The sequence below is a fragment of the Podarcis cretensis genome (assembly GCF_951804945.1).
Source record: "Podarcis cretensis genome assembly, chromosome: 4".
Classification (NCBI taxonomy): Eukaryota; Metazoa; Chordata; class Lepidosauria; order Squamata; family Lacertidae; genus Podarcis; species Podarcis cretensis.
Genome location: NC_137173.1, coordinates 47,810,637 through 47,826,537, shown reverse-complemented (window position 1 = coordinate 47,826,537; position 15,901 = coordinate 47,810,637).

Genomic DNA, 15,901 nt, shown 5'->3' with positions numbered 1-15,901 from the left:
AGGGGAGGCTGTCGAGGGGCAGGCGGGGCTCGGGAACGCCCTCGGCAGCCAGAGAGAGAGAGAGAGAGAGAGAGAGAAGCTCCCCTAAAGTCTGCTGTGCTGAAGTCCCCTCAGCTCCGTGGTTTAGGGAAGGGTGGCAACGTGGGGCTCGGAGTAACTTTGACTATGCGTCAGAAAAGGTGAAGCGTCCTGTTTATTTCTTGCATTTATATCCCACCTTTCCCTCAAGGAGCTCAAGGTGGCGGACACGGTTCTCCGCCCCCCCTCCTCATTTAGCCTCCACAACAACCCCGTGAGGTAGGTTAGACTGAGAAGCTAGCTCCAGGTTTCCCAGGCAGCTTCGTGGGGCTGTGGGGACTCCAAGCCTGTTCTCCCAGGCTCTATCCCGACACACTAACCACTATGCGACGCTGTCCCTCTCTGCCGTTTCCCTGGTTTTGTAGGCTTGCTCCTTACTAGGGTGAGTGTGTGGAGAGCCGGTGAGGGGTGAATCCAGAAACTGAGGTATTTTCCCAGTCCCTGTTATGGCCAAGCGCCACTGGGTGTGGTGGCGAAGGCGTTCTCAGGTTGAAAAGGGTGGCGGAGGAACGGAGGACCCCATCCGTCAGGCGGGCAGTCGATTGCATTTGGCTTGGAAGTGGTAAGGGACTCGCTCCATTTCCCCTCGCTGCGCGGCTGCGAACCCCCTCGAAACTTTCCCAACTTGCAATTTCCGAAGCAGTAAGGCAGTTCAGGGTGGCAGCGTGGGAGATGAAGGGGAGGGCGGACACAGCAGCGCCAAAGTCGCCTAGAGGGGGAAAGTGAGGGACCTGAATTATGCTGAAATAGCGAGGCTTTTTGTCAAACCTCCAGCTTCTTCACAGCTCATTGAGGAACTCAGCGAGTGAGTTAATGGGGGGAAATGTGATTGTGAAAGGATTAAAACAAGGGCACACGCACCCTTTAATCCTCATCTGCTGCAAAATTGCATTATACGCACTCTTGAGGAGATGTCTTGAGCTTGGATGCGATAAAAGTCATAAAACAAGCCCTAGAATGTGCACCCAAAATATATATTGGACTTGCTTTATATATCGTGGCAACCATCCAGGAGAGGTACAGATGCTTTATCTTGCTGAAATTAATAGGCTTAAGCACAACTAACTCTGAGTTGGAATGTGGCCTGTGTGTTTGTGGCATTGCACAGATTTGCTACCAGTAGATAGTAGTGTACAATGCAAATTGCGATAAAGGATTTGGTTTACTGGATCAATTGCAGCAGACTATCCTGTCAAAGTTGTTAGCAAACTATGTCCTGTGAACAGGATTCCTTCTTTTTTCTGTCACCATTGCAATGTGCCTTAACCTAAGGATGGGGAATATAAGGCTTAGAAATGTGGCCCTCTAGGTCATTCTATCTGGCCCCCAGAACTCTCTCCAGGCCTCATTCCTCACTGGCCCTGCCCCACTCCCAACTGTTTTTGCCTAGCTGGAATGTGTCCTTGAACTAGATACTATCCCTATTGCTTGTCTGGATGAAGGATAAAGAGGGGTGTGTAGAAACTAGCCCACTGTACAGAGGCCAAATTTGTATTCATTGCTCTGCCTACTTTTGCCTCTGACTCCACCCACCACTGGCATGTGGCCCTCAGAAGGTTACCCAAAGGCCCTCAGGGGGAAAAGGTTCCCTCACCTAGGACTTAACCCCTTGCTGTCACCCTCATAACTCTCAGGCTGCAGTCATATGCACATTTATGAGGGATTACAAACAATGAGACTTACTTATGAGTAGCAATGCAGCAGACTGAACAACATCTCTATCTGTTAAACCATTTCCAATGGTTTGGGGATTTTTAATACATTGCTGTTGTTATTTTGAGTAATGATAGAGGGAGTGGCTACAGTTATACCCAGCGGTCTTTTTTGTCCTAGTTTGCAATTTATTAGAGTTTAGTAATACAGAAGTTACTTTTTAGCGCAAAGGACCAATCCCACAGTGTTTTGCTGTAACATAATCATGGAAATGCACACACACAAAAAAACATTCTTCCCAATGAGCAGAAGTCTTCTGGAGGAGATATGGAAATGACTCTTATCTAAATACTGCTGTTTCTTCTGATGGTGATTTTATATGGAATAATTCCAAATGGCTTATAAGAGAAGTAAACAGCTCTTCTTTTTTGCCAAGGCAATGGGGAAAGTTTGAGTCAAATCGAAGCACTCTGCCTTTGCCCAAAGTTACAATTAAGACTAGCCTAAAACTGGTTATCCTGACTTGGTATCCAAGGCTGCATTCACACTGCAGGAATAGATGGAAGGGTTTTCTCAGTTTCCAGCCCTGTTTCATTGCATATACTTCCACTATTAGGGAACAGGAAGGACTAGCAAATGAAGGACAGTAGGCCTGGTTTTACAGGGAAGCATGGAGAAACGTTTAAATGGATATGGGGAAATAGGTAGACAAGAACTTCAGTGTGTTCATATCCCAGAGTGAGGTGTAAGTGAAGGAATGAGAAGTAGAAGTGGAAACTAAAACTCATAGATGGACATGATGCTTAGTGCATCATTAGAAACCACATCAAGTACTATAGCATGCAGGGTGGTTTAATTCTTCCCCCGTGACTAAGCCAATATCCCAGCAAAAATCACCCCTGCAGTGCTATTAGCCTTTGGGTGGGAGGCTACCATTGGGAGCTTGGTTTCTAAGCACCATGGGAGACCAATTTTTGTTTGGATCATCACTCCACAGACTGAGAAATACATGGGGGAATTGAAGTAGGGGTTTCCAGGCCCTAGATACAGTGTAGAAAAAATCTAATAGATTTTGATGATTCTGATAGCCAATGGGGGTGTGCCATATTTCCCTCTCATAACATCACTGGAAGGATACTATGTCATGAAGTCATGTTATCTTAAGTGAGGCATTGTGGGAAAACATGGTATTGTTGCTCCTCTGTCGCTGCTTATGAGTGCAATTAAGTTTAAGCATGACCAGGGAGAAAGCTACCATAAGCTCCCCCACCCACAAAAAAAATCCTAGAATTTCTCCACTGAAATGCAGTGTGAGAACAGGAACAGAAAAGAAGGAAATGCTGCTATCAATTGAGGACAAGGTGATAAATGGCTACTAGGCACAACAGCTATATTCTACCTCCACAACACCAGTTTCTGGGAATCATAAGTGGGGGAAACACTGCTGAGCTCAGGTTCCTCATGCAAGTTCCCTATGGCATCTGGTTGGTTACTATGAGAACAGGATGCTGGATTCTTCTTGTGCCCTTATGAGGAAGCATTTTTGTTTCAGTGCTAAGTAACACCCACTGAACTGTATGGGATTTTCTTCTGAGCAGACATGCTTAGCTGGACCTGTATTAGACACTATCCAAACTGTCTTACACCATGGTCTAAAAAGGCACACGATGGAGCAACCTTGCTGAAGTTGAGCAAGTCTGAGCCAGGTTAGTTATATGCACATCTCAATTAAGAGCTCAATTCTTTGCAGGGCTTGGTACTCCTATGCATTGGATGAGTTAGCAAGTAAAATAGGAGTGGGAAGAAAGTTTGCATATTTGGTCCTTATGACTTTGTTCTAATGCATAGGATCGGAAGAATAAATATTTCAAATTTATTGGGGAGGGGACAGCTAGGGAGACCCATTATGTATATAAAAACCTATGGCTGAAGAATACAGCGTTGAAAAATGACTTTTGCACTCAACCTCCTGTCTATTACTATAGAATTTTATTGTTATGATTTATTGAGAGGATAAAACTTTCTAAAAGCTCACATGCACACTAGAAGTGGTACACTTGATGTCAACTTGAGGTGTAAAACTTGGCATCTCTCCTCATTTGTTGTACATCACAGTACTGCAGGCAATGAAACCATAGTAAGTTTTACAAGCTTATTTCCAGGTCAATTTAAAAAGAGAAGATGCAGCATTTCTTTTATGTGTGCTTGGTTTTAGTGTTTGTGTTGAATGAAAGCTGGAACCAATACTGAAATGTTAAGCTATGAAATATGTAGTTTCATCTTACTACTTTATTTTTGACATTATATTTATGATTTTGAGACCCCTTTCTAAAACCCTGGAAATTGGTGTCAGTCATTGCTGACAGTACTAAGGTACATAGACCAATGGTCTGACTCATACATTTCAAAAATAATTCTGGAAACTAGTTTGGCCACACCAAACTACAATTCCCAACATCCATAACAAACTACAGCTCCCACGACTCTTGGGGGGTGCACATGCACACACACACTTTAAATGTATGGCATGTATGCATCCAGAGTGACATTTCCTATTTTGGAGCTGCTTCTACAATGTCTGAGCAGGGAGCTTTCAGTGTACAGACAACACACACATCTCTGCAGAGTGGAGAAAATGTAAGCTCCCATTTTCTGAGTGTCAGGAGCTGTAGGGACTAGATTGGGATGTGGAGACTCCATCAGCTCTGTGTGCAGCTATCCTGTATAGTAAGGCGTTGGAGCACTTTGTTATGCAGTGAAGTGTTCCCATGCTCTGGACTGGTTCTGCATACTCAGACTAGTCATTTGGTGTGCAGAAAGGTTATAAAGGACTTTTGGTTCGGGCCAGGGCTTTGCCTAAGCAGCAATGGTCTTCCTGGATCTGGTGCATTTTGGTCTGTACCTTGGATCTGACTCCTTAGTGCAGGCATTCCCAAACTTGGCCCTCCATATGTTTTGGGACTACAACTCCCATTATCCCTAGCTAACAGGACCAGTGGTCAGGGAGGATGGGAATTGTAGTCCCAAAACATCTGGAGGGCCAAGTTTGGGGATGCTTGCCTTAGTGCTACACCTTGTTTCTACCTGACTGACCCATAGGCTCGTTGCTTACAGCAACATCAGGGAAGAAAGTGTAGAAACAGGAAATACAATTCATGATCATTCAGTGGTTTTGGATGAAGAGTCATTAGTCAGCAGATGGTACTTACCTGTGCCTCTTGTTCACAATATGAACAAGAAATGCACTAAAACTGACGAAAGAAAGAGGAGCTTTGTTGCCACATCAAGTGATGGTTAGGCTGCTGTGGCTAGACACAGCATCACTTCAAGATATATTATTGAGGGAAAATATGTCATCCTCAGTGGATACTCGGAATGCAACGCCACAAGGCTGATGGGGGAGTGGGGGCAACCTAGCCACCTCCTGAAGTGCCTGCAAATCTATTTCCTGTAGAAGAAAGAACCTCACCACCCACTTACCTTTAACATTCTGAGAAACCCCTCCAAGATTAAATGCCCTGAATGCTAAAAATAAGTGTGTGCTAATTATTTAAGTTCAACACTGAAAGATCAAGAGGCATCAGTAGAGAGTGTGCTTGCCCATCTAAACCACCACTTTTCTTGATAATACACAGGGAAGAAAGGGCCTGATCCTTTCCTAATAACCATGCTAGGATTCTGCCAAGAGGCAATTTAAGTGATTTATATCCTGTGGATATGTCACTGCATAACAGATTGTGGAGAAATGAAGGTTACAGGATTTTTATGGACTTTTGAGGTTTTGTACTTTGTCAACAGCGTAAATCCAGGCTAACATGTCTCTTTGCCCATTAGAGTTACCTTAAATTAACCAAGATGGACAATAGTTAATTTAGCTTCATGTCATTAATTATATGTGTTGAGCACATCTGTTGCTTTTGCAAACCAAGGTTTATAGTGACTAAAGTAGTGCCCTGACAATAGAACAAAAGAACTTGAACTGCATTTTATTATTTGGTGTCAAGATCATTTAGAACATTTCAAAGAGGTTTATGACCATTATGATTTGTGGCAATTATGGGAGGTGAAATCTTTGGTGGCACATTGCTCTTTCTTCTTGTCCTTCATTGTCCTTTTATTGATGCCAGGCCCACTGCTGCACATATGTAGCTCTAAAGACGTGAGAGGTCACCAAGTCTTCCAACAACTGAAGGCTTCTAATAAGGCTGTAAAATTGGAGATTACTCTTTTCTTTAGACTATTTTTGAACGGGTGTCTGTCTTTCCAGCATGCTGAGCAATGGAAGAAAAGGTTTTCTGATGTCAGTTCCCTTGGAGCATACAGATTGTTCTGTGAAGTAACTGATCTGAACTATCTCAGAAAATTGACATCAGATTTAACCTCTTGCTAGAGTTCAGCTCACTGCAACAGCTCAAAACTTCATCATCCCAGGGAGTCAAGTTGATGAAAACTTTGAGGGCCTCTTACAGTAGTCAGATGAAAATGGTAAAAACTACTTCTGGTGGAGTTTCTTCAGTTGTCATTTGTAAAGGGAGTGGTTTCATCTGTTTGCACCTGAACTGGGATGGAGAATTATATACCTGATGAGATGTTCATCAGAGGCTTTGCAGTCATTTCTAAATATCAGGGATGGGAGTCTGTGGCCTTCCTGGTTTAGATAGAGTACAACTCCCATCAAAGCTGACCCCTGCTCATGCTGCCTGGGGCTGGTGAAAGTTGGAGTCCAACACCCATTCTCTGCTATGTGTGGATTCACTTCTTGGATTCTGTGTGCTTTTGTGTGGTATGTGTGGATAAGAGCTAGAATATGTAAGCAAGGAAATGCAGCAATAATGCAATTGTGCAGATTTTAATGAGAGGAAAAGAACTAGCATTTTTGTTTCACTTACATTGGTCTTTTGAAAGTGAGATGTAGCAATAAAGCTAACAATAGTTTGACAAATGGATGACAGTGTTAATATTTCTATTAATACTAGTCAATTAACAATGTATTAAGACAAGTGTAGCCAGCGTGGTGCTTTCAAGATGTTGTTGGATACCAATTTTGATCATCCCAAAGCAGCATAGTTAGTGGCCAGGGATTTGGGAGTTGTCATCCAATACCATCTGGAAGGCTGACTACCACTGTGTTAAGGTGTGTCAAGGGTTATGTGCTAAGATTGTCTGGTCCTGCCTCCTTTGGGGTCTGGTCCCAACCATTACTGGAATGCAGCCCCCAGGAGCTTTTTACCCAGGCTTATCCTCAGGCTGAAAAAAGCCAGGTTTCAGTGTAATAGATTTTTCCATTGGTATGGAGCAGCTCTTTCCTTGACAATGCTTTAAAGTAGCTTCTCTGTGTGAATCTGGAAATTACATAACCAGACAATGATATTGACTATCCATCTTTATATCTATATTTCCATTGCTCCCTCCTCCCATTCAAGCTTCTGTATTCTATTCCACCCCCACCATTCAAGGCATTACAAAGGCATTACAAAGTTCTATGCATGTAAACGGCATGAAGGCCTTGTGTGTTGCCTCAAACTTTCCACCCCAGCCTTTGCATAAGTTCCAATAAAGCAACTGAACTTCTGAATAACAATGCTTAAAACTATGCTATGCTGATTCTAGGGCAGATAGTGTTAGGATCAGTTAGTGCAACTTGCATCTGTTTTTACAGTGTTTTTAGAAAGCACTGTGTGGACATATCTTACTAATAAAATGCTAGATAATGGTTTAATGGAGCATTATTATATATTGGACTTCAATCCTCAGAGCCTTTTCAGGCATTCTTAATGCCTAATGACTCTTCTTCTACACCCAGCACTGCATCAAAAGCAGCAAACATTAATCTTCACTGAAGTTGAATAATACAAGAAATGTTAAAGGAATAAGTAGCACAGAGCGCAGAGCACTGATGATACATTGTCACAGTGACTGATTTTAGCCCTTAAAAAACAACAACCCTAAGACCAAGGGCAGCATCTATATTGCATCCTTTTAAAGTTTGTTACAGAGTCTGGAGAATGCTGACAATTCTGTATTGGTTGTTCAACAGCATGGAATATCTCAAGATGCATCTGCTCAGAAGCTGAGATATTTTATCTGTTCTTTGAAGAATTTGTCACTTGTCAGATTAGTTCCCATACAGTTCAACTGCTTGTTTGATTTAGAGTCAGAAACTGAGGTTTGGGAGGTTGGGAATGGCATAATCTTCTTTGGTCTTGTTTAATGAGATTGGTTTTGTGGTGGTCTAACCAGAGAAACTTCTTAAAAGGCTTGAGGGAACAGGTGTGACTTGACTCTCATTTATTGATGCTGAAAAATCCTAGCTTTGAGACACCAAAATCTTAACAGGCTTTTGTACTTGGAATCAGTGTCCCATGTAAGATGTACTGGATCAAAATCCAGTTTCATTTTATCCATCATAAAGTTATATATCAAAACAGTGGACTAGATGTTCAATGTAAAGTCTGAAAATAATAGAAAGGAGAAAGTGATCTGAAGTACTACATCCCTCTGAGCCAAAATTTGAAACCAGGCATATTGAATATATTGTCATACAGCTACAGAAGGCAAATTTAACTCCTCCCAAAGCAGAGGAAATATATTTCTCAATACAGGGAGATAGACAACAGATTCCTTTGGCTATTCAGCCCCATTCAACATTCCTTAGGAATTTCTGGGTTATTACATAGAGCCAGCCCCATATGTGAAAAGAAATTCAAACCCACCCAGGCAAATATGGATCAATTTCCATGTTGCTCAAGTAACTTTGGGTTAATACTTGTCTATGTGGGTTTGGGTCTACTTGCATATATGGGGCTGACTTTTTGGAAGAACTTTGGAGACTGTGATCAGATAGTTCTTCTGATGGAAGGAAACATGATAATATAAGATGATAAAAGTTTCCCAAATCAACTGGCAGCTGGAGATTTTGACACCCAGTTGCTGGTATTCCTCAGTGCCCCATTTATGAGGTAAAATATGGTAACATAACATCTTGGGTTTTCCCATAGTTCCATAAACTGTAAAATGACTGAGCATCCTCTTTGACAGGATCTTCTTCATGAAGTCCTTGAAGAGTTCACTCATGCGTCAGTTTAAATGTGCATTTGAGGCAATTCCTTGATACATGTTTCAAGGGAGGCCATTGCTTGACTAACAGCTTCTGAGTTGGAATAGTGTAGTTCTTTTTTATGTAATGTTTCACTGGCTAGTTATTTTTTTAAAAATCTAATTAAAGTAAGTGGAAAGGCTTAGTTCTTGTGACTACACAGTTGTTCCACCTCCATGCCAAACTCCACTCTCAGTTAACAAACAACACATATCTATAATGTTTGTGTGTTTTATTTGAGGATTTAAGAGAATCATGGGCCCCAATAGATAAGTTGCTGCTAATAAAAGGGTTATCATAAGGGGCAACAACATTCACCATATGCAGTGCACTAGATATGTTTCCAGCCATTCTAATTTAAAATATACAGGACTCTAAGGCAGGTTTACTTGGAAATCTGGTGCAGAATACTTACTGTGCTAGTGAAAGAGTAAATGTATGCTGGTGTGCTGCTCAAACATTCAAATGAAACTTGGGGAAACAATGTTTCCATTAGGACATTAGGATGGGTCCAGTGTTTATGTCAACCTAAGCACGTAATCACTTGTTGCTCTAAAACATTGCTCTCACTGTATTCTATGGGATGATAGTCTAAGGAGATTAATTTTCTCTTGTCACATGCATTGTTTACATCAAAGTGTAAAATGCACAGCACAGATTAAATTTATGCAAATGATATATCTTGCATTGTAAGGTTTCCCCTTGTTTTTCTTAAAGGGACATTGCAAACTAAAGTGGTTTGTTTTGGGGGTGGTTGGGAAGAAAGCATTATCCTTCTTCAGTTCCCCTCATTTGTCAAAAAGAAGACATTAAGGGGAAAAAATAAATTACCTGATCTGATCACAGCAGCGAGAGTGACCCTTGCATCTATAAATTTTTATCAGGAAAATTGCCCCTGTAGGGAGTCAGATTAAAGGAGGAAGCTTAAATTCACACAGGATATATTGCATTTTCTTTACATTGATAATTGTACTGTTCAACTTGACATAGATTCCAACTGCTGAGTTAAGTGTGTGCCTGTTAGAAAAACCCATTAAAGCAGAATAGTAAAAAGCATGGGCACCAACCCTATACACAGTGTGGCAGCCGTGCACTGCCAGCTGCTAGGAAAGCCCGCTGATTCTGCAGCTTGTCTGGACCTGGAAAGACAAGGGATCAAGTATGTGGATGCAAGGAAAAGCCAGGTACAGAAGCTGCTAGCTTGACAGGTCTGCTGTGCCGGAATAGTTTGTTAGAGCACGCTCACTCAAAGCCATGTGCCATTTGTTTATACTACTTTGATTGATTAATGGTAGACTGGGGGGGTATCTTGAGCTTTATAAAATGCCTGAGTTTTTACAATTCTAAAGTGGGATGCTGTGCAGATAAGTATGGAGGAAAGCATCTTATGGTGGGAAATGCAGAAATTAAGAATGGTGAGCATAGCACTAAAATGGCATGTGGAAATTGTTTTATGCCTTGTTGCTTTAGGATGATTTCTTCTCCCACAACTCATTACCTACAGCCGTATGGCAGACCCATGGGAAGTGCAGCTTAACATGGGCAGGGCAGCATGTGGGGAGAAATTACTCTCCCTGTGCACTACAGACTTCATCAGAATTGTTTTCCCTTCATATTTGCATTGCAAAATGGCTGCAGTGGAACATTTGAGAAGCCACAAGGAGAACCAAGTGAGTGGCAGGTGGCCCACATGTTGCCTACAGATTGCATGCAGTGGCTACATCCCCCACTCTCTGTACTCCCCAGCATCGCCATCTGCACATTTAGCTGGGATGCAAAGGGGCCCTCTGTGCACACAGTAAAAATCCTTCACATGTCAGCTGAATGCGTGGATGGCAGGAGTGTGTCTTCCATGTGTGGTGAGGGGAAGCTAGTCTAATGGCCCTTCTCACATTTGAGGGCATTCATCTGAACCCCTTACTGATAGCATAAAAAAGAGTCTCCCTCCCACAAATACTTAAACACACTTACATGCACACAATACCCATAGCTGCATATGTGATGGGCTGATCCTACACTCACTCATTGAAAAACACACAACTGCCTCTGCTCAATCTCCTCTTTGCATCTTGATCCTCAGAAGCTTTCGGGTGGAAGCAAAGAGTCTGCAGTGTGGGAGGAGGGAATGGGGAATTCCTCTTTTGCAAGCATCCTTGTACTCATGCAGTATTGGATCCCACTCATGTTAGGCTCTTTTAGTCCCACTGTGGTCATTGGAATTTATGCAGGAGTTTCTTTTTCTTCACTTGGAAGTCTGGGCACATTTATTCTAGTGTTATTCCCTCTACAGTATTTCCTTGTGAAGGACAGTGTCAAGGTCTTTTCAAAACAATGTAGTTAACATATACATTACCAGCTCTCTTGTTTCCTGGCTTTTATTTTTTAAGTTTGCTTCTACTTTGTTGACAGTATTATGTTATGTAGATTGCCCTTCTAATATGCCTATTAATCATTGCAAATATTATGCTTAAAAAGCCAAAAAAGAAGACGTTATGTCTTTAGTGATGATGGCTGATACACAGTTTAGGGCACTATTTCATGCACAGACTCTCCAGTTCACTTGTTTACAGTGTCTAATGGGTCATGAAAAATTTATCCTGCTCAGTTATTCTTTTCATCCCTTCATCTCATATTGACAGTAGTTGGTAGTCTGAAATTTTCATAGTGTATTGTTATGCAATTGATTATTGCAAATGATACCCTCCAAAAAGAGCCAGCATGGATGTGAACAGTTGTCAGATTTATTCTTTCTTTTTTTTAAGAAAAATATATATCTATGCACATATAGGCTGAAGAAGGATGTAATACAAAAATGGGATTTTGCTTACAGTATGTCCGCAGCACTGCAATGCTTACAACTTCACTCTCAGAAGAGCATACCAGGAAATAAAATTGTTCTTTTGCCTGTCTTGTCCAGTGTCTCCAATGGACTCCTGCTTCCCTTAGTAGGCTTGCATTCTTGCCATTATCACCACTGTCCATTCAGTTGCCCTCTCTCTCTGGGTGGAATCCACAGCACTGCCACTCACTTTTCTTGTTCTTTTGCCTGATCATATATCAAAGGCTGTACCTTTGCATCTGCTTTGCATTCAGAAGGTCTCAGGTTCAATCTCCAACATCTCCAGATAGGGCTGGGAGAGACCCTTGTCCAAAATCTCAGAGAGCTTCTGCCAGCCAGCATAGCCAGTTTGAACAAGATGAGCCAATTGTCTGACTCAGCAGAAGGCAGCTTCTTATGTTCCTATTTGAGTGAACAAGCAGGATGGGCTTACACTGCAGCCAAAGAAGGTGCCTTTGTTTTATCATATAGCTGTGTCAGATGAGTAGGTGCAGTTGGAGATCCTGGTTACCTTTCTATATCATTCTTGTTTTTTTAAAATGTATGTGCCTTTTTAGGTGGACATAACATTCCTGTATACAGTTCCATTCTTTTATGGGGTGGCATGCAAAAGGTGTATAGCCATCGTGTACTAACAGGGTAGGCAGAAAACAGAAAAGTTTAGACAATTATTAATAATATTTTTATCCTGTTCAAATTGCTCAGGGCAGATTCCCCCTCTATTGTTGTTTAGTCATTTAATCATGTCTGACTCTTTGTGACCCCATGGACAAGAGCACGCCAGGCACTCCTGTCTTCCACTGCCTCCTGCAGTTTGGTCAAACTCATGCTGGTAGCTTCGAGAACACTGTCCAACCATCTCGTCCTCTGTCGTCCCCTTTCCCAACATCAGGGTCTTTTCCAGGGAGTCTTCTCTTCTCATGAGGTGGCCAAAGTATTGGAGCCTCAGCTTCACAATCTGTCCTTCCAGTGAGCACTCAGGGCTGATTTCCTTAAGAATGGATAGGTTTGATCTTATTGCAGTCCATGGGACTCTCAAGAGTCTCCTCCAGCACCATAATTCAAAAGCATCCATTCTTCAGCGATCGGCCTTCTTGATGGTCCAGCTCTCACTTCCATACATCACTACTGGGAAAACCATAGCCTTAACTATACGGACCTTTGTCGGCAAGGTGATGTCTCTGCTTTTTAAGATGCTGTCTAGGTTTGTCATTGCTTTTCTCCCAAGAAGCAGGCGTCTTTCAAGTTCGTGACTGCTGTTACCATCTGCAGTGATCAGATGCCCAAGAAAGTAAAATCTCTCACTGCCTCCATTTCTTCCCCTTCTATTTGCCAGGAGGTGATGGGCCAAGTGGCCATGATCTTCGTTTTTTTGATGTTCAGCTTCAGACCTTATTTTGTGCTCTCCTCTTTCCTCTCCCTCATTAAAAGGTTATTTAATTCCTCCTCACTTTCTGCCATCAAGGTTGTGTCATCTGCATATCTGAGGTTGTTGATATTTCTTCCGGCAATCTTAATTCTGGTTTGGGATTCATCCAGTCCAGCCTTTTGCATGATGAATTCTGCATATAAGTTAAATAAGCAGGGAGACAATATACAGCCTTGTCGTACTCCTTTCCCAATTTTGAACCAATCAGTTGTTCCATATCCAGTTCTAACTGTAGCTTCTTGTCCCACATAGAGATTTTTCAGGAGACAGATGAGGTGATCAGGCACTCCCATTTCTTTAAGGACTTGCCATAGTTTGCTGCGGTTGACACAGTCAAAGGCTTTGCATAGTCAATGAAGCAGAAGTAGATGTCTCTCTGGAACTCTCTAGCTTTCTCCATAATCCAGTGCATGTTTGCAATTTGGTCTCTGGTTCCTCTGCCCCTTCGAAATCCAGCTTGCACTTCTGGGAGTTCTCGGTCCACATACTGCTTAAGCCTGCCTTGTAGAATTTTAAGCATAACCTTGTAGGTTAGGCTGATAGATAGAGACTAGGCTGAGGTTACCTAGTAAGTTTGCTGGCTTAGTGTATATTTGAGCCCTAGTTTTCCACTTTTAAGACTAGTATGCTAACTGCTACTTGGAATCTAACTTGGACCACAGCTGCAGGGAAATATAATTAAGATAACTTATAAAATGAATGCATAAGGCAGTCTTTACTAACCTAATGCCCTCCAGACACTTTGGATTATAGTTAAAGCCTTATGTAAGTGTGGCTTTTACAATACAAATAAGACAGCCTTTTAAAGAAAAACTAAAAGACATACTGTGATTGTCCTGGACTTTTATGTGTAAGGCATTGATGAGGTATTGCCTTAAAGAAAATACTTCTTTTTATATCATGAAAGCTTCCTTGCTTCCTGATAAAGTGAAAATTGGAGTGACTGAAAGTATCAAATGCTTTATTTTGGTACCATGTATGATAACTTGGCAGTATTATTTGATTATAAGCCTGACTGCTGTCAACAAGAATTGATAGTGTAAGGAACACAAATCCAAAGAAACACAAAAGCCAATTTCCACTTAGGCTGAGTATTTTGTAACTTAGAATAGATGCCTTGGAAAGCACCAGGATAAGATACCTAGGAGAATATTCAGATACTGACAATGCTCATAAGCAATACTGACTCTGCTGGGAATAGTGTGCTATAAGGTCAGGGGCTTTGAGGGAAAGGATGATAATGATGAAAGCCTGAGAGTCCTCATGCCCCTGAGTGTGTGACTTAATCCCAGTCCACTGGCTGGTTAGTTTGCTCAAAGTCCCTCTGCCTGAAGCAAAATGCCAGTTTTGCCAGCAATATAAAGTTGCATCTCCAAACTGGAACAGTACAAGTGAGGTCACTATGAAGAAGGTGAAAACATTAATCCAGCCAGTGTCAGTAGGAAGCTTAGCCAAAAATGTATTCCTGTCTCTGAAACCAGCAGCAGCCAGCCCAAGGATTTGTGAATTAGAAGTGTATCACAAGGATGAAAGTCAGTGAGGACTGAGGTCACACAGAGCCCTTAGGCAGATTGAAAGGAAGAATAGTTTCTCCTGATGTTTCCCCAGGATCTCGTACTTCCCCCTTCCCCAGTCAGGGCCACTTGAGGGCAAGGCAATTCTGTGCAATGTTAACAGCCATCCCTTCATTCCCAGAAAGCCCAGAAGGTTAGTCAAAGATGAGGGAAATCAGCCCAGCTGTTTCTCGCTTCTCCCCTGTGCAGGAAACTAAACTGCCTCCAAACCAAATGTGTGAGGCACTCATATAATTTTTGGCTTCTGTCTGTCTCAAGAGACAATGTATAGTGTGCCTCTGGGAGTGAAGTCAGACTGCTGCATTAGCAGCACCAAAGTAACCTCACTGGGGCACAAGCCTGGGCAGTGTGTATAAAGGTCCTGGGCTGCCCAGATGACAAAGCCTCCCTCACAGCCTTGCTGATGTGGTCCAAAGGAAAGCAGAGCATTACGTTTGGCACCAACTTTGTTGCAGAAGTTGCCGGAAAAAGGCGTACAGAGTCACAACTGTCTTAGGGACTCCACTCTAGATCTGTGTAGAGTTTACTCCTTAGCCTTTTCTTCTCCTAAAGATACACTACAAGGCAGCATGGGTTTAGGATCAAAGTTTTCCTTTCCAGGTAGATGGGCTACCTTTCCAGGTTGATGACCCCTATCTACCCCTCATTTCCCGCTACAGCATGTGCAGAAGCAGTCTTCTTGACCATTGGATCTATTATTAGTCATGTCTGCTCAATCCACCAGAGCCTGCTTTGCATGCAGGGAAAGTCCTTAACTCATTGTTTGAGACCCATCAGCTTTCCTCACCTGGTTTAGCTGGCCAGTCAAAACCATTCCTGGGGTGTGGTTGCTATTGCATGCTGATAGCTTCTAGGAACCACAGGTAAGAGCTCAGTGCAGGACCAAAGGTGGGCAAACTATACCAGAAGGAGCATGGTGTCCCCCTCCCCACCAGAGGTACTACCCCTCCCCTAACACCCCAATCTTATATAACTAACTTCGGGAAAGTAGTAAAATGACACATTAAAGATCTGTGTGGGCCGGGGCATTGCAAGGTACTTAAAAGGCTTGGGGGATAGACCCATGATACATGCTTATATATATATATATTCAAGCTAACAATCAGGGTGCAAATTTATAGAGGGGAAAAGCTCCTGACTGTATGAGCTCACATTCAGCTGTGGGTGCTAAGAGGGTTTTTTGAGCCCAGTATACTATTCCCTCTAGTCCACCTGCAATCTGTTGTCAAGAC